An 18,513-nucleotide genomic window follows, 5' to 3' on the forward strand; every position below is an offset into this window, starting at 1 on the left:
AAAAAAAAAAAAAAAAAGTAGAAGGAAAAAAAATTCCCCTCCGCGCTCGCCCTCCCTGACGCCTCCCGGGCAGCTAAGTGGAGGTCTGCTGGCCAGGCTGGCTCACCGGCACGGTGCTGCTGGCCCCTGGCCGCCGCTGCATGTTAGAGAGGTGCGGGCGGGAGCGCGGCGGTGGCCGCGGAGGCTGCGCCGTGCGCGGCTCCGCGCGGACTGACCTTGCCGGGCGGCCGCGGAGCCGCGCTCCTCGCCCGCCGCCCGCCGGGCGCTGTCCAGCGCCGCGGTGCTGAAAGCACCCTCCCCAGCCTAAGCGCTGCTTGCCCCAGCCCAGCGCTGCCCGCCCCAGCCCAGGAGCTGCTCGCCCCAGCCTAGGCGCTGCCCGCCCCAGCCTAGGCGCTGTGCGGCGCCTGCCCCCGCTGCTGCGGTGCGCGGCTGCCCATGCCCGCCGGCGGCCGGGGCCCGCCGAGGGGCCGGGGCCGGGGCCGCCCGCCTGCCCGCGCCGCGCCTCGCCTCGCCCTGCCGGCCGCGCTGCCTCCCCTGCTCGCTCACTCCCTCGCTCGCTCTTCTTTCCTTTTTCTTCCGCTGCTGCCGAGCCGCACGCTCGCACACACTCACATGCACGCAGAGGGAGAGTTGCTAAGAGGCTCTGCTCGTTTCAACCTGGTGCACACTGAAAGATCTGACACCCTCTGCTGAGCTGCAGTGGCAAAAATCCATCTGCTGAGGGAATGCTGGAGAGGAAAAAAAAATCAATCCACGTACAGGGCAAGCGTTAAAAACGTTGGCATTAAAAACTGTCAATGTATTTAGATGCTTTCTCGTAAATGGATTATTTAATTTATTTCTTTTCTTTTAAGATGGAAAGTTTAGCATTCCCCTCCTCCCGACAGGTTCCTTATGTCCCCCATTCGCACACACTCACACCTGCAAAAGCAGGAGAGGAAGGCGCGTTTGCCTTATTGTATTTCCCAACGGCTTGAACAGAATTAGTGTCAGGGTGTCAAGCGAATAGCAATTTGAGGTAATTATTCTGCACGCCATTTTCATCGTTGCTTTAAATGCGTTTCGTCCTCCCCTGCAGTCTAGGATGTTTCATGCTGGATTTTGCCTCTTGCTGGTGTTCTCTATGCAACGTCGAAGCGTGGATTAAGGCATTCTCCCTCTCTATTTTTCATAATTTAGACGATCACAGAGAAGAGGGTAAGTACGGGGGAGGGGATTGCTGCACTGCTAGCAGTTCACACTACCTGTTCCCACAGAGTATAGTGTCTCCCTTAAAGAGGGGAGGAGAGGGTAGAAACTGACAGTTATTCTTATCTCGGTATAAAAATACAGAGATGCACGTATGTCCACGCATAGATATTTTTCTAGGGATGCTCCTATTATACACTCTGTGGAAATCAAATGCCTGCTTCCCTCTACCCCCTCCTACTTCTCACCCCGGCCTCCTCCCTCTCCACCGCCCCCCTCTCCCCCCGCCGCCCTTTCCAGCTCCTACCCTTCTGACAAAAGAGATTACACAGCGGAAAAATCGGTGCCTGGCCTTAAAGACAGGAGCCAAGCACACAAAAGTTTCTGCATCATTTGGACAGGTTTCAGATGCCTACGAGCGAAGAACCAGTTGCACCTCTGGTGGTGCAAGTGGAAACCCGCCTTTCCCCTTTCCTTGTCAAACAGCGCTGAAGAGAAGGAGGAGGGAGAGGAGAGAGAGGAGGGGGAGAAGGAGGAGGAGGAGGAGGAGGAGGAGGAGGAGGAGGAGGAGGAGGAGGAGGAGGAGGAGGCACGGAGGCGGGAGAGGCAGCCCAGCCTCTTGGTGCCTCCTGCAGCCTGGGACCGTACCTCTCCCGTCCGGCCCTGTTGGTGAACTTTGCGGTATACTGGTAGGGGGGGATGTAACAGTGGGAGTGGGTTGGAGGAGGGTTATTTATAGGAAAATCCAGAAAGCCATATGGAGCCTGCACCCCCTGGTCCCAGCGGCATGTTAATTTGGTCAAAGCTTTTCCCTGGCTACCGCTTGCAAATAAATTAGACATCCTGCCGACGATGATCTTATCAAATTAATGTAATTAGACCGCAGACAAGTTACAACAGTTACTGTGGCCATTTCGTGTCCCCAGGATGAAGATTTGGCCTTTTGGTTTGTTACGGTAGGCAGAGACTAGGGAGGGAGGGGGAAACGGGGAAGGAAATAGGACAGGAGTAGGAAACAAAACAGACAAAAAGAGAGAAATCCTGACCCTGAAAATGACTGCCCAATAAATTACAAACGGACCAGAAGAGATAAAATGCCACTGAGACAGAAAGCACCACAAGAAATATATCGGTGGTTTCATTAGGAAAAAAAAAAGGGAAGGAAACTTGGTGCCACACTGAGGCACATTAATTCATTTCTCCTGATAGTTTCTTTGACTTTGTCTCTTGGTGATGGGGCAAGGCTGTCTGGACCCCTTCCGTGGATCCAAAATTGTGACCTCAAAGTGCAAGAGGAACCAGGGCCAAGGAAGCCCCAGGAAACTCCTCGGAGGGAGATAGAACAGTTGGGAAAAGGATCGAGGGTTAGGGTGGGGGTCAAGGACGCACCCACCGGGTGTCAGCAGCAGCGACAAGATCACTGTGAATAAAGTCTTTCGGGAGGAAAGGCTGAAAATCTGGAGCCTGGTAAAGACTCCGTGGGGACGTGGAACATGAGGACTAAAGAGTTTGTTCTCCTCCTGCCTTACAATAAAGCTTCCAAGCATCTTTACCTTCATGTTATTAAAATTGCTCAGGCACCATGAAAACAATCAAAATGCAACCAGAGGACCTGAACATTAACAAGATATTAAATAAATAAGTATGAATTGAATAAGAGGAAGGAGACAGTGACCTGTTGTCAAAGCATGAAGGACAAATTGCCTGCTTCTTACAAGGGATCTTCTGAGAGGTAGGAACTGATGGAAGCCCTTTGGGAACCTAGAATTTCAAAGTAGAAAAAACCCAAAAGGTAAAAAATCTGCCAGAAGAAGTAAGAGTGCTTACAAATGCTATGTAACTTCTGAAGGAGTATTTATCTAGGGAAGCCATTTTGTTTTCAGCTGTATACTTTGGAACTATATAGAGAGATATATACAATATATGTGTTGAGAGAGCATCTGCCATGCAAAAGTTAGCATCTAGAAGACAAGTCAGAGAGGTGGAAAAGAGGTACCATCCATTTTAGATTTGTTATCTGAAGTTTTGGTTCTATGAGTCAAGCTACACAGAAAGGTCCAGGAAACTAAGCTAATATTACTGAATACCATAATCCTAAATTTCTAGTTTTCCTCATCTCCTTGAATTAACTTTGGAAACATGTGTCTTAAGATAAGAGACCTGCCTCTAAGTGTTTTAAGGAAATACTTACTCCTGGATCAGGTTGATTGGGAGATGAAACGTTTTACTGTGTTACTTAGAGAGTGTGGTAAAGTGAGACGTCATACAGCATTAAAATGCCAATAAATCTAGGTGTTTAAAATTCAGAATATGTATCCCAGTTTACAATCCATACACAGGTTGAATAAACAGAACTCACATAATTCCCTCTAAATAATAATTTCTAAATTATCCAGAAGATAAGACTGGGAAAGAACTCACAAGTATATTGTCCTTGACTCCTTTACTTTTCTGGTGTCTTTTACCTCGTGTTTGTGTCTGCAAATTCTAGAAACCTAAGACAATGAGCTTCCTACTTATACCTTTCCTCTGTGTGTTAAGTCCCATATTTAACCACATGTGAGCCAAATGAAGCTATTTTGAATAGAAATATTTTTACTCATAATATGGAAAATTCCTTGAAATAAGAAAAGGAAAATGGATAGTCCTCCATTTTCCCAATTAGTGATCTCCCATCTTCTTATTGCTATGACTATGTAAGTAACACTGGGTAAGGATGTATTTGTGCTACACTGGAAAATATTAAAAAACTTGTTACCTCATCTAACATTATAGAACTTGCAGAGCAGAATTCAGACCATCTGTAAAGTTTCTAGAGAAGAAAAAATTATTACTGTATATATCCTGATTTCAATGGTTGTGCTATGTACTGTAAAATTGGCTTAATTATTTCTGTGGAGGTATAATACAAAAAAGACATTGTACACTTTGGACATGATGTGTGTGGATGCAGACACACACATATGTACATATGTATATATGTACATATGTACATATGTATGTAAACATGTGTGTATGCACTACAAATTGTGGTAGACTCTGCAAATAGAAGAGTTATGGGATCATTATTTAGTTTGAAATTATGGCTTTGTTCGGGCCTTGACTATAGAATTTAACATAGACTGGTAGTTAATATAGATGTGTCTATACCTTAATGCAACTCCTACCAGAACTACGCTTCCCAGTGTATACAATGACTTTAAATCAGCTCAGATTATCCAGTTTTAACTAGGGATAGAAGGGGTTAAGCTAGTATGAGGATCTCCTCACAGGATTTTCTATATCAGTATATTTTATAGGCCAGTCTTCACTAAGCTACTGGGCTTCTGTCTAAACAGCAGTTAGACTTAACAAGGTTTCCAAAACTAGATAATTTTCTTCTTCATTTTTCATTTTGCTAAGAGTAATGGCATGTGAGCATGTTCCAAGTCTTCCTGCGACATATTCACCAGACGGAGCTTTGCAAAATGATACAGTGTTGGATGATGATGATTAAAAAAAAAAAGAAAGAAAAAAAGAAAAGAAAATTAGGGAGGTGGTTTGCCTACTTCTTTCTAGTGAGTAGGAGACTAGCTCAGGATGAGAAAATAAAAAATTCTCTATCTTTTGCAGTGTAAGAGCCAGCTCACATATTCCTCTTTCTTGGCTCATACCCTCAACCACCGGGCTACCAACCCTCTTGCTGCAGCTGTTCTACTTTGCAAGAAAAACAATTTTGACATCCCTTGAACTAGAGAAACACACTGGGGGAGCATGAGTTACAACACCCTCCAGGGCATGCAGAGCTCTGGAAGGACTTGCTTGCATTGTGCTTTTATATGAGACTAAGCTTGACCTAATAGACTTCACGCATAAAATGTTCAGACCTCAGAGCTCGTAGTAAAATCCACAGATAATCTTCTCCAGTATGCATAGTCATCAAACCTTGAGATAATTTTGTGCTAGAAACATTGGCCGAATAGGCCACAGAGTTAATCTTAAAATCTTCAAACGCTAAGGTGTCAGAAAAAGGAATAGGAGCCAGAAAGGTGGACAGCTTTTGCATCCATCTTGTGTGTAGTCTGCCATAAAACCCATGTAGTCATTTCATTTTGAAATTCTGATGATGCAGAAGCAAGAGGTGTATTTAGTGAGTAGGCCAGGTCAAGGTCCTGACCGGAATTTCTTATTTATATGATATATATTGATCTGAATTTCTGACCCAGTTTTGACTATGATTGCTTGCATTAAAATCACTAGAGCACCTGAGTAGTTTTTAGGACAGGACTGAGCCCCAAAACTACTGTCCTTACCAGAGAGAGTATGCAGAATAAGTGTTTGGAGAAGGACTGAATTCAGCCAGACATTTATGTTTTATCCTTATCTCTCTGTTCCATTCACTTTTTTATTTTCTTTTTCTCTTTATTTTCCTGCAGCCTATAGTACTCTGGAGCGGCCTGGTTTTTTTTTTTTTCAAATGTAAGGGGTACTCTAGAGACAGAATTAAGCCACTTCCAACTCAGTGAATTGATCCTGTGTCTTCACTGGGAATGAATATTCTGCCCACTGTGCTGTTGGTTAGAAGGGGAGAGATAAGGAGCTGAGCTGAGTCACCCACCTCCTTTTATTCCTCTCATCCCAAAACTCACTCTCACACATGCACACACACACAGACTCATATACACTTTAAAAGTTTGACACAACGGAAGTGGGCTGTCTGTTTTCATGAGAGAATTTCAAGTTGTGGAGTTCAGATATAGAGAGATGGTTTTGCTGCAGCCCTGACCCCAGAATGTGAACTGAGATTTCACTGCAGCATTTCACTTGAAATGTCCTCCCAACTACATCTTCCATGCTCTCAGTCTTGACATGAAGGCCCAATTTCTGCCTTTGCCAGAGCAATATGCGAGATGGTTGATTGCCTGACTTAGGGACCGTGATTTCACTCCAGGATTTGGCTTCCTAAGTTTGGCATTGCAGCATTCAGCACTGCAGCACTGAAGTACACACAATACTTTTTTTCTTTATGATAAAAGACATATATTTAGGCTGGGGAAAAACATTACAAAGAAATTAATTGGAGCTGTAATATAATTTGTTCTTTTAGGCAGTTATTGCAGGGCATGTACTAGTAAAATGTTAAAGCCTTTAATAAGAAGTGATAACATTTACACCATAATCTAACCTCAGCCAATTTTTTTAACAGATTCCAGACTTATCATTTTAAGTACTCGTTACAACAATTCTCAACATCCTTCAACACATGACTCCCATGTAGAGTGATCAATACACAACATAGTACTGCAGTTTTGCTATTGTGACCTTTTTGTAGTTTTGATTGCTTGCTTATTTCATTCTTTCCTGAAATGTGTCCCTCACCTGACTGAAAAGAAGCAAAAGGTTGAAACAGCTGGTCTCTGTGCAACATATTCAGCAGACTGAGGTAGTTTAGTAACCAGTGTTCATACAGTTTAAAGTAAGTTAAAAATTACTTTCATCCTCTTATGAAAACTTTAATGAAGAGACAGTAAAAGCATGAGTTAATTCATACAATACAAATCAGAGTGTTTTTTAGATATATACAAGCCATTAAAAAGTATCTTCCTTGACAAAAAAAAAAAAAGGAAAAAAAAGAAAAAACTGTCCAGACTTTCAATCTATTGCTTACACAAGTAATCCCACTGACTCACATCAGTCTAAATAATAGATCTATAATATGTTTTCAATAATTAATTATTTTCTTATCCATTTTCATGGCACAGTCTCAGAGCAACATAAGGATCATTTAAATGAACAAAAGTAGATGAGAGTTTATGTCTACTCTCTCTAACTATAACTTATTTCTATCGTTTGATAATGAAGAGGGAAATTGTCAGATTGCAGAACTGAGGAGAAGACCTGCCTCCACCAATAGTTTGCTGACATGACTCTGGGTAACTCATTTCTATTTCCCATGCCTCAGTTTCCTAATCTGGGGAAGTGGAAGGTATCATATAGGCCAAAGGATCTTTGAAAACTGTGATGAACAAACATGGTGACTGAAGTAATTACCATCATTACTCAGGGGTGCAATACAAAAAGTCAAAATTTATATAACAGTAATACCCAATTCTTTCTCATTTTGTCAACCCATCTCAGAGGCTTTTACAGGAGAATACAATATAATTTTATTTGCTCAACAGATTGGAAAACAGAAGCACTGACCTTGGGAAGGTCACATATCAAGGCATTGATAGCGCTAGAAATAGACCCAAGTCTCAGAAGGCTCAGCTCTGCCTTCTACCCACATGTTTCAGAGCTGCAGAACTACTGATTTATAGAAAAAACCTCTTCAAAAATAAAATAAAATAAAAAAAAAATCTAAAGGCTTCCTCCTCTCTTAGACTTGATTTTATGCATCAAAGGTTTCATATGCCAGTCATTTTCTTTCTGGAGGCCTAATACAGTTATGTGGTGTGACAGTAATATCAAGCTTTGGTTTTCTTATTAATACACATATTAATTCTCTGTAATGCAATTATTTTAACTGGAGAGACAGAATGTTTTCATTCTTCAGACTTTTCCTGACTTAGACTTCAAGTTTCAAAAACAGGGATTTCAGAGACAAATGCTAAACCATTTGAAACACAAACTACTTCTTATCTGAAAAATATTTCAGAAAAAAATTAAACTCCCTGTTTAATCAGAGAACTGTGAAGTAGTGGTTTTGTTTCCAGGAAGTCCATTATTTCCACTATTCTGCTATAAAACAACATGAAAATAAAAGCAAAAAATCAGATAGAGATTCAAACCAAAATAATAATTTTCAGTATAGTCCAAAATAGAAACCTGGAACAAACCATTTGAGTTGATTAAAATATGAAACATTTTGTTTGGGATCTTTGTTCGTTGTTTCTTTCTAACACAAAACAAAGCACGTTTTGAACTAGAAGATCAAAATGGAATACCAAAAATCAGAATTTGATATCTTTCATTGCCTTCCATTATGTTGATTTTTTTCCAAATCATACTTTGTCAAAATTATTTTTCCTTTTCTTTGATTAATTTCAATTGGAATTTTCTGATAGAAAGTTTCTGAAAACTTTTCTGAAACTATCCATTAGGACAGTATACAGTGGTGTCTGCATATTAAAAGCAGACTGTGTGTCAGCAGACTGGAGAAAGGCTGAACAGTTGAAACATTATTAACAATAAAAAAATACCTTCATATTTATGCAGTGCCAAAAAACCATACCCTGGGACCAATTCCGCATGGCATTTTAGTTTTAATTAAATAACATTTTAGAGACATAAGGGAGAAGAGATTGGTGACCCGATTAATCATTGTACTACTCGATTTTACATCACAGAATCCCAAATGATTTCAAATGTATTACTCTGATGTAAGGCTAGAGTATTGCAGTGGTGTCCCAGGATGTAGTTGGTTATTTTTTTTCTCCATTGGCAAAGTTGATATGAGAAATCCCTTACTGTCTTCACTAGCCTCCAGCCGCTAATTTTAACTTTTTGAGGGTTTTTATTTAACCAAGATCATTTTATTGATCCAGTTCATATTGCAGTCCACAAACAATTCTGTCCTTCCTACACTGATGAAAGAATCAAATCAGAATTGCTACTGAGGTGGCAATGAGTACATGCTGTGGTTCAGGACTTAGCCCTCACAAAACCCTAGCTTGAATGAATCTGGACCTTAATATCTTTAAACTATTATATAAAATATACAGAATGTAAAATGCAGTATCACTTGGGACTCTTGCAAGTATATGTGTCTGTGTACAGATATTGCTTTACATATATATTGGGGAGTTGGATGTGGTGGTGATGGGAGTATTTAAAAGACAGAAATAAGGCTAATATCAAAGTGGTGTTTTACTAGACTGGCATTCACTAACAATGCACATTTTACAATGGTAATTTTGTACATTATTAGTTATAAGTACTGCACATTCAAACAGTTCTTAATAACTATGTAGGAACATTGGCTATGTGCACTCAATACCACAGAGCTGATGCTGTGTAGTCAGCAAGGGTGGCTGCAGTCATGTTTCAGGATCAACTCTGAGATCTCTTTGAAGAGGTAAGCTGGGCGCAATGTCAAGAGTCATCATGATACTTTTATGATCCTTACAACCTCCCCAAAAGAAAGAGTGAATCTCATCTGTTCCCAACACAGATTATCTTATTTCCAGGAGCAGAACTTGTTCATTTTCTCAGGCATGTTTCCTGCTTGTTTTATATCCACTGGTCATATTTTGCAGTTTATGCCTTGTACATGAATTTTATTGTTCTCTGTTGGTGCAGTTACATCACAGAAGCCTCCTTTTGTCTCTCGCAGTTACATATTACCTTTCAATGTACAGTTAGCTGTGCCCAAGTGCTCAGACCTTGTTGCTGGTTATGCCATTAATTGCTTCAAAGAATGTACAATCTCACAAACAGTTATGCTCATGTTTAGATTCCAGGCAAACAAACACCAAATATGCCCTCTTCAATCTTTTTCAACTTTATGGGCGCAATAGGCCACTGCTTTGTCAGGGAGACTTATTTCAGCAACATTAATACTTACTCCATAGGCTACTCCATAAATTACGTAGCTATTTAAAATTCTTAAATTTCTCATTACTTCTGCACAAATTACTTTAAAATAGCTTACTTCAGGTTTGCTTGTATACTTACAGTAAGAATCGGGCCACTGTTTATTAAGTATGTTTGTACTCTCTCCTTTAAATGGAAGTTCCTTGCTTGCTTTGAAGTACAAGGGCTTCTCTGGGCTTTCTGGAATGTTCTCATTTGGAGAGATTAGAGAAAATCAGGATAGTCTACCACAGGATTCAAATAATGTTCACTTTTATTGTTTTACCATCATTCACATGAATATTTATTTGTATTCTAGAGCTTCAGGTCTGCATTATATGGTCCTGTAGGATGTGTGTGAGCTGGGATTCATGTACTTGACTCAGAAAGATAATTTTTTTGGTGCAGAGGGTGCAGTATTTGCAATGCAGAACCACATTAGTGAGCCTTTGTCAGATCAGCAGACATAATAAATACGCATAAACGGCTGCACACAAACAGTTTGTGCCACCAGACATCTGATGAACACCTACAAAAGTATATTAATTCCAAGAGAAATTAAGTGGTCTAACCCTTCTGTGAAGGCAACACAGATATACCATAGTCCAAATATACCCCTCCAGCAATAGAATCACTGCACTTTTTTATTTTTATAGTATCTGGCTTTGAATGGTATCACTACAATGTACTAGCACTGCCCTCTCTATGGACATGGAAAAGATTGCTAAAGGACTTCAGGGCTACAGCTGGGAAATACCTGTGGGAGGTTACACGGGGTCGGTGCTGAAGGACCCACTTCACTTCTCTCTGACACTCTTCTTCATTTTCCTTTCCCATACCACTCATCATGAAAGTTCAAGTTATTGAGGACTAACTCAATAACTTCTGTACTTTCATTTTAACTATGGAAGGTCAACTAAAGGTGAAGTAAAGCCAAAACAATACGAAAAGGAGAACAACTGAAAATATAAAGCTTTCTGTCTGAGGACTCAGAGTAACAGCTCCTTCTTTTGGTGGATTTCTCAAAATCTAAAGAGATTGAAGGGTAGAGATACATTTCTCGGAGCAATTGATTTATTTCTTTTTAGGTCACTGCCAGGATATAAAAAAAATAGATGTTTGGACTAAACCTTTTTTTCCCTCTTCTTTTACTATAGTTTCTACCACCTTTTTTTTCTGAAGGAAAGTGGGGAGAGCTTAAAAAATATAATAATTTAAATAATTTAAATAAAGTGAAACCAAAGTAAATCTATGATGGAACACTTCCGTTGTCTGGTGTTAGGTTTAGTTTGTAACATCTAGTCTGAGATACCCTCCTTGGCATCTTTACAGTCAGTGGAGAGAAATTACACATTCGGCTTGTTCTAAAATATGTACAAAACAAGTAGAAAAAATTGTGCTGGGGAAGTATTATTTGTGACACTTTGTTTCAAGGATCCTTTACTGTTTACACCAATTTTCACTAAAACTAGTCAATTTTTAGATGACTATATCTAGATGAGGTTAATCTCATTCAAGTGATTAACTGACATCAAGAGGACGTTTATACAAAAATAACATTTTACTGAAAAAATATAGACACACTTTAATTTTTTTGTCTTTTTTTTTTAGTCATTTTTTAACAGAAAGAACAATTGAAATGTTTTTGTTCATTAGCGTATTTCAAGAAGAGCTGAACAGAAAGTTGTCACCTAGGTATAATAGGTTATTCAATATAAAAATAGGAAATTATTTCTTGAAGTAAAAGAATCTGAAGTCATTGTGTTGTATCTTCAAAATTTCCTTTGAAAGGATAAATATACAAAAGGCATGTTGCATTATTATTTCTTACCTTTTGGTATTGCTGAGGGCTGTTCTCTTATTTTCTCTTTTACATCTCTACCATCATATCAAAAAGAAATGAGGGGTGAAAAGAAAGAGTGCTAAGCTGATGATTGTCATAAAAGCTGGATTTTATTGACTATATTATGTATATCAGTAGCTTTATTGTTCTGAATCTTGACTCATAAAAATTATGCTTGGGAAGCAATTTTCCTAATTATTACAAAACTCATTAAATTTATGATTTTCTGTGAATCCTTAGGAGTATTTTCTTCCATACACTATTTATTACAAACATTTAAAATATTATCTGTTTTGTAAATTAGCATAATCTTGTTGACATCAAGGAAATCAACCTTTTTTCAAATTCAGACACTGTAAAGAGTCAAGTATATTTAAAATAATAATGATGAAGAAAATAAGAAAATACATTTAATGACATTGCTGTTGCTAGGAGATTCCAGTTACTGTTTATGAGATTAATGTGTCCTTTTTCTTAATTAAAAGTTGATTAATAAATTGATAGACAAATATCAACCTTTTAGTAAATTTGTATAGAAACATCCAACACGTAATCTGATTAAGTGGCAGGAAAAACTCACACAAAGGACAGGGGACAAAAAATAGGCCAATCTTTTAATTTTTCCTATAACCTGTCTAGCTACAGGTGCTGCAAAAAGCCGCCTTAATTAACATCGGTCACTGAAAAGGATATTGGGTTAGATGGACAATTTATCCAATAAAGTACAATGTTTATTATGGTCTTCTGTCCAGTCTGCATGTAATACAAAATGATAATTTAACTATCACCACCTAGCCCAGTAGATATAATGGGACTTTGTTACAGCTTTGAAGCTTTCAAGGTTTCACAAAGAAGCTGAAAGGCAAAACGTTGCTCAGGAAGACCTCCTTGGCAAGTTTTGAATTTTTCTTCATCAGACTAGAAATTCTTGACTTCTTTTTTTATAGTGTACTTTTATTTTCCAAATATCAGTAAATCCAACTTACTGATAAAAAATAATAGTCTGATAGTTTCAGTCTGATAAAGGTGTAAAAAACCTGAAAATTAGGGCTTATTACAAAACTATGTTAGGTCTTAGAATCATATAAAGTTTTGGGTTGGAAGGGACCTTCCAACACCCCTACCATGGTGTCATGGTTTGAGATAGCCCCAACATCTAATTCCCTAGCTCCATTCCCCCTCCCACATCTCAACCTAATGTGAGATGGGTTTTTCCAGACAAAACACACCAGACTCCAAAGTGGGGAAAAGGGAATATATTACAATGACTGTACCATCACATTATACACATGATCACAAACTATCTCTACCATGACATATGTATTTACAATGGATCAGATCTCTTCTCCCCTCCAAATAAAAGTCCAGGAGGGAAAGAAGGACAGATCCCTTGAAACAGCAGCATCTTCTAGGCATTTCTTCTTCTCACATGCAGCAGCTGATAGCTGGATTTCTGCCAGCATCCACGAGGGAGGTATTCAAGCTCCCCCGGCCCCATCGCCTCACAACCGAGGGGTCTTCCGTGGTCTTCGTAACCCCAGACAAGGTCGTTTCACCACGTCATATCACGAAGATACAGGGGGGTCTTCGTGACGGTCTGGTAAGGGCCTCTGTGCCCTGTCTCTCAGGCTGCCACCGTGGCAGCAGTGCAAGGGGGGGGGAGCCAAGGTCAACTCCCCCTGCATTCCTCTCGGAGCTCTCTAGCTCCTTTCTACAGTGCATGTCGCACTTCAAGGCTCTTTCAAGTAAGAGTCCATCATCTTCCTCCTTCCAGGAGGTCTCAAAGGAGTTTTGGGGATCTGGTATCAGTCTTACCCCCAAGAACTCTGTAGCTCTCAGCTGCTGGCTCTCCTTTCCTCGACTCTCCTTCCAGGAGTCTCCTCTGCAGTGCTGCATGTTGCTTCTGCTGCTTCTTCAGTTCAGGTTCTTATCTCTGGCTCTCTGCCACTGTTTCTCTGGTCAGCGTCGGCTGCTGCTTGTGCCCATGGAGAAAACATCTCCCGGCATACTACAGGCACCTAGCCCAGCTTTATGCTGTTCCAGGTCCCTGCAGCCCCCAGCCAGGGGCTGGGAGGGGGCCAGAGGCCCCAAGGGGCTCAGAGCCCCTACCTCGTGGCTCTACAACATGGCCACCTCTCCTACAACCAAAACCACAACTCTTCTTTTCCGGTCTGGTTGTGATATGTTTACATTTCTGCAGGAGCGCCCATTGGGCAGAATTTCAAAACTTCCAGGGGTTTCCACCCCTTGGGGTCTACCACTTCTCTTAGTCTCTGGGGAGAACAAGGTTCAAACCACTACACATGGACAGGGACGTCGTCCACCAGACCAGGTTGATCAACCTGGCCTTGAACACTTTCAGGCATCCACAACTTTACTGGGCAACCCATTCCAGTGTTTCACCACCCTCACAGTAAAGAATTTCTTACTAATATCTAATCTAAACCCACTCTCTTTCCGTTGAAAGTCATTATCACTTGTAATATCCTATTACTACATGTCCTTGTAAAAATTCCTCTCCAGCTTTCTTGTTGGCCCTCTCTACATACTGAAAGGCTGCAATGTGATATTTATTTTACTGACATTTTAAAAGTGATTTGTGATCTTTGTATGTAGTTAAGGGCAATAATATTTATTTTATTTGCAAAACATTTAGGTAGCCTTAGGACTCCCTGGACAAGCTTTCCTGATATCAAAACCAGTATCGATGTACTACTGATAAAGATTTAAATCTGGTAGCCTTATCTATCCATCATGCATCCATATACATACATAACCATAGATTTTATATAACATATATACTTTTACAAATGCAGCTTCTGTAAGTGGTAAAAATAATCCCAAAACAACATTGTAGTTTCTTGCAACTGTTTATAAATCTTTAAACATGTCCTTGGTTGGAGTTTTGGTGTTTGTTTCAGTGTTTGGTGTGAGGTTTTCTTTTGGTGGTGTGGGGTTGATTTTGTAGCATTACTAATATGAAACATGAGCTCAAAAGACATGAAGTATTCACAATTCCCAGAGAATTCTTGGTAAAATAGAGATGTTCAGTACTTTGAAGAGCTATATGAAGGTTTGTTTTGTTTGTTTGTTTGGGTTTTTTTAGAATTTCTGTGCAATGTGAAAAAAGGCCTGTAGAACTTTTCTGGCTTCATGATGCCATCTTCAGTTCAGGCAGGATTTTGAAAACTAAAGTCAGAATAATTGCTAGAACAGCACTTTTCTGACAGAAGTGCACAATATGGTTTGACCTTTATGTATTTGTTTCATAAATTGTTAATTTGATATTTGTCTTCTGTTACTGTATTTAAGAACCTGCTGTTGGCCTACACTGCTTTCTTTTTGGGTTTCAGATGTTAAGATAATACATCCTAATATCATTTAGACATATGCCCTCTCCTATGATCTAAAGATAAATTAGTTGAATCCAAGATCCAAAATACTGCAAAATAATTCCTTCTTCACTTTCTTCTTAAGCATTTGGCATAACTGATTGCTAAAATAATACTGATAGTATAAAGAATGAACCAAAAATGCATATGAAAAGTAAACTAAAACTCAAATCACAGGGGGCAGACTTTGACTGGGTGGGAGTTTTGTTTGTCACTTTTACTCTTGCTATGACCTTCTGTCTATTAAGGAGAGAAAGTGAGCAGATGTGAGAGAAAGTGAGAGAGGAGATAAGACAGAGGGGGAAGGAAGGAGGCAGGGAAGTAGGGAAGGAAAACTAAAAAAACCCAGCAATATAAAAAATAATATGCTTTGGGACAGTAATATTAATCTAATAAGATTTTAAATATATAAATCATTGTCTTGCTCATCTATTTGTAAAGCACCTGAGATATAGCTTAGGCAGCAATGTCTTTAGGTCAAGAATTAGATTAATTAGGGAAATAATACTAGAAAGAACTAATATTTTGCCTTCACTAATACGCCTTTCCCCTCCCCCCCCCCCCAGGAATAAATCCACTGTATTCACTGTCTTGGACAATTAATATAAAATTTTTAAAGACTAAAATGTGTAAAAGGAAAGTATTTGCAAATGAATTCTTAGTACTAATGTTGCCTGGGAATAATATATATGTAAGTAACAACAAAACATACTTGCTAGCAGCATAAGAATCCTGTCTGTTTATCTGCATAGAAGAAAGCCTGTCTTCCTCTCAGCTTGATAACAGATGTGAAGTATACTTTGATGTCTCTGGTTAATATAAATATGCAAATAACAAAGTTAAACAACATTATCCCATCAGATGTAATCAAAATAATTTGACACTTATCAATAAACAAGTTAACGATGGTTTATCACTTGCAAGAAACAGGCAGAATTCCATATCTCAGTGGTGTCAAGCGAGAATTTAAAATTACTTGGAGTTTTAACATTTTGCAGCCTAGAGACATCTTGGAGGCTTGATTCTTACTCTGAGGACATATTTGGTGTCAGGTGATCCCATTCCCTTTAATGGCAGTGAATGTCCCAGTATAAAGTAAGAGGCAGAAATTGGTCCAGACCAGGAAGATAGCAAATCACTTTTAAGACTCAGGGGATAGATGTGCCTTGATAGTCATGACCTAACCCAAAGACCCTAAAAAGAGAAACTTACTGAACTAGAACAGGAGAAGGGAAGAATGTATTCAGCCTGAAAGAACATGTTGTTAAACCGAAGATTTGTACCACTAGACCTGTTTAATATATTCTGTTTAGAAAGGCACTTTGCTTTAAACTGCAGTAAAATTCATCCTTAGAAATCAGAGGTGCTTTTTCATCTTTTATGTACACTGTAGAAGAAGAATGTAGTTGTGGTTTTGGGCTCTGAAAGATTAGAGATCCCATTGCAAAAGTATTAACTAATTTTGATTCACCAAATATAGGATGTGCACTCAAGATGTTTAACAGCCATTCAAGTGGGACAATTAAAGAAAAAAAAACATTCATCCATGAAGGATGGTTTTATCCAAGATGGATGTGTTTTCTTTTTTTTTTTGGTATGGTTTAATTCTGTAGTCTGCATTATTTCCAGTACAATATTCTCTACATCCTGTTGGATTTAAGACATAGATAAAGGTGGATTAGTGAATGAAGGAAGGAAGGATCTTGGCACAGCAGAAGAAATGAAACTCTGCTATTTGAGGAAAAAAAGCAACCAAAAATATTTGTTAGCATGCCTGATAGCAACTCACCAGATTCTCTTTCATATAAATGCATATATATAGTTATAAACATCTATGTATATATTTGCATTTATTTATGTATTTATATATATACATGTACATTCAAGCAGTTTATACATGCAAATTAATAAAAATGAAAAATGTGATATGAATATGTGTAGGCTAATAAAGTAAAAAAGCACAAATAATAGACCCTCAACTCTACTTTAGACTAAACCCTAATTATCCAAAAGAACATATTTTTCTATAGGGAGATAAAAATATACAGCAACTCTATACTATCAAATTTTAGTGAAGGCGGATCTTTATTGCTTTACTAGAAGTAAATACATGAGTTTAATTCCTGGTATATGAATAGGGACTTAGGGTTATGTCATTTTTTCATCTGGCAGTTTGATTCACTTGCAAAGTATAGAAGGCAGTATAGACAATCATATGCATAATTGCCTAAGAGCTAAACGAGTCCAAAGCAAATGCTTTACAGTGATTCCTTAACAGACACTACTCTTACTACTGCTAAGTCCAGCAGCAGCAACATTTAAACTGCACTAGTGAACAGAGAGATAGGACACATGGTGGTCATGCTTGATGTTCTAACTTCATGGCAACACATACTCATTGGAAGTTCACACATCGGATGTTTTAGATCTTCACCTGCAAAATACTCTCTGTTTGGGTATGAACCATCTTAACTAAAATAGCACATCTCTGTCAAGCAAGTCATGCCAAATCCAGAAACAACCAGGGCTGGTTCAGGTTAATGATGATACTTCTGCAGTTAAATCAGTTCATATGTAGACCATATATTCCCATACCCTCTGTTCTCTAGAATATAAAGGAAACTACATAGAGGAAAGGATTTATTTTCTTTCAGATCCTATTATTTTAAGCACAAACCCCACCAGATTCTTTTGTACAGGCTTCTTAGTCTTGAGAGGGGGGAATGCCCCTATTTTTCTCTGTGTTGTGTTAACATTCAAGAGATAACTCTGTGTCTTGTTAACATTCTAGTACAAATAGAGCTATTTCAAGTCAAAGGACTTGATTCAACAATGGAGTGCTCTAGTTTTAGGTGACTCCAAGGAATACAGCTGAATTGATCTCAGTGTACTGCAGTGGTTAGCTGAGATCAATATTGGTAACAGTAGTAGTAAGAAGGCAATATCCACAAAAGATTTTCTTCACTGGCTAGGGCTGAACACAGCCTCATACACTCCCAACTTTTACCAACTACCTGCATAGAGAGTATTGATTTTTTTTTTTCAGGTTTATGGTAAATGTTGCTCAGTAAAATTGTACAATTAAAATAGTTTGCTAGCTGATCTTTATCTGAAATATAGAACAATAATTCATCATACTGTAAGAATTGACTACATTTCTTTAACTGAGGCTAACGTTAGGTTTCTCAATTTCCAGAATAACCAGAGCGTATATTCTTTTAAATTTCATAATTCCTGAGAATGAAATGCAATTTTCAGTTATTTTTAATTAACAGTCCACTCCACATAATAGTCTCTTTACAAAATAATTGAGAAGAGAATGACTTTACAAAAGGTCCTATTCTTCTAATACAGTAAGAGTTTATGAAAGCATTTAACTAAAAAAAATGAAATACAGTTGATGAAAATTTAGGCCTATACAGTGATACAGATACTCATATTTGTTGTCTTTTATTGCCATATTCTCTAATTGCCATTGTGGATTCTGGAGTGTATTTGGGTTAGGTTCTTTGCCCTTCTATTTCCTGGATTATAGAA

General features: G+C 38.9%; 1 long non-coding RNA gene across 1 annotated transcript in view; it reads left to right on the plus strand.

The window, feature by feature from the left end:
* Positions 1-1,064: 1,064 nt before the first annotated feature.
* The window catches only part of LOC120322891, a 122,271-nt gene continuing 104,822 nt past the window's right edge, over positions 1,065-18,513 (plus strand). The window contains exon 1 of the long non-coding RNA XR_005562841.1: positions 1,065-1,197. This is a non-coding gene — a long non-coding RNA (uncharacterized LOC120322891). The remainder of the gene's footprint in view (positions 1,198-18,513) is intronic.

The sequence above is a fragment of the Pipra filicauda genome, unplaced genomic scaffold (assembly GCF_003945595.2).
Source record: "Pipra filicauda isolate LSUMZ 115617 unplaced genomic scaffold, ASM394559v2 scaffold166_size2123106_pilon, whole genome shotgun sequence".
In the NCBI taxonomy this organism is placed as follows: Eukaryota; Metazoa; Chordata; class Aves; order Passeriformes; family Pipridae; genus Pipra; species Pipra filicauda.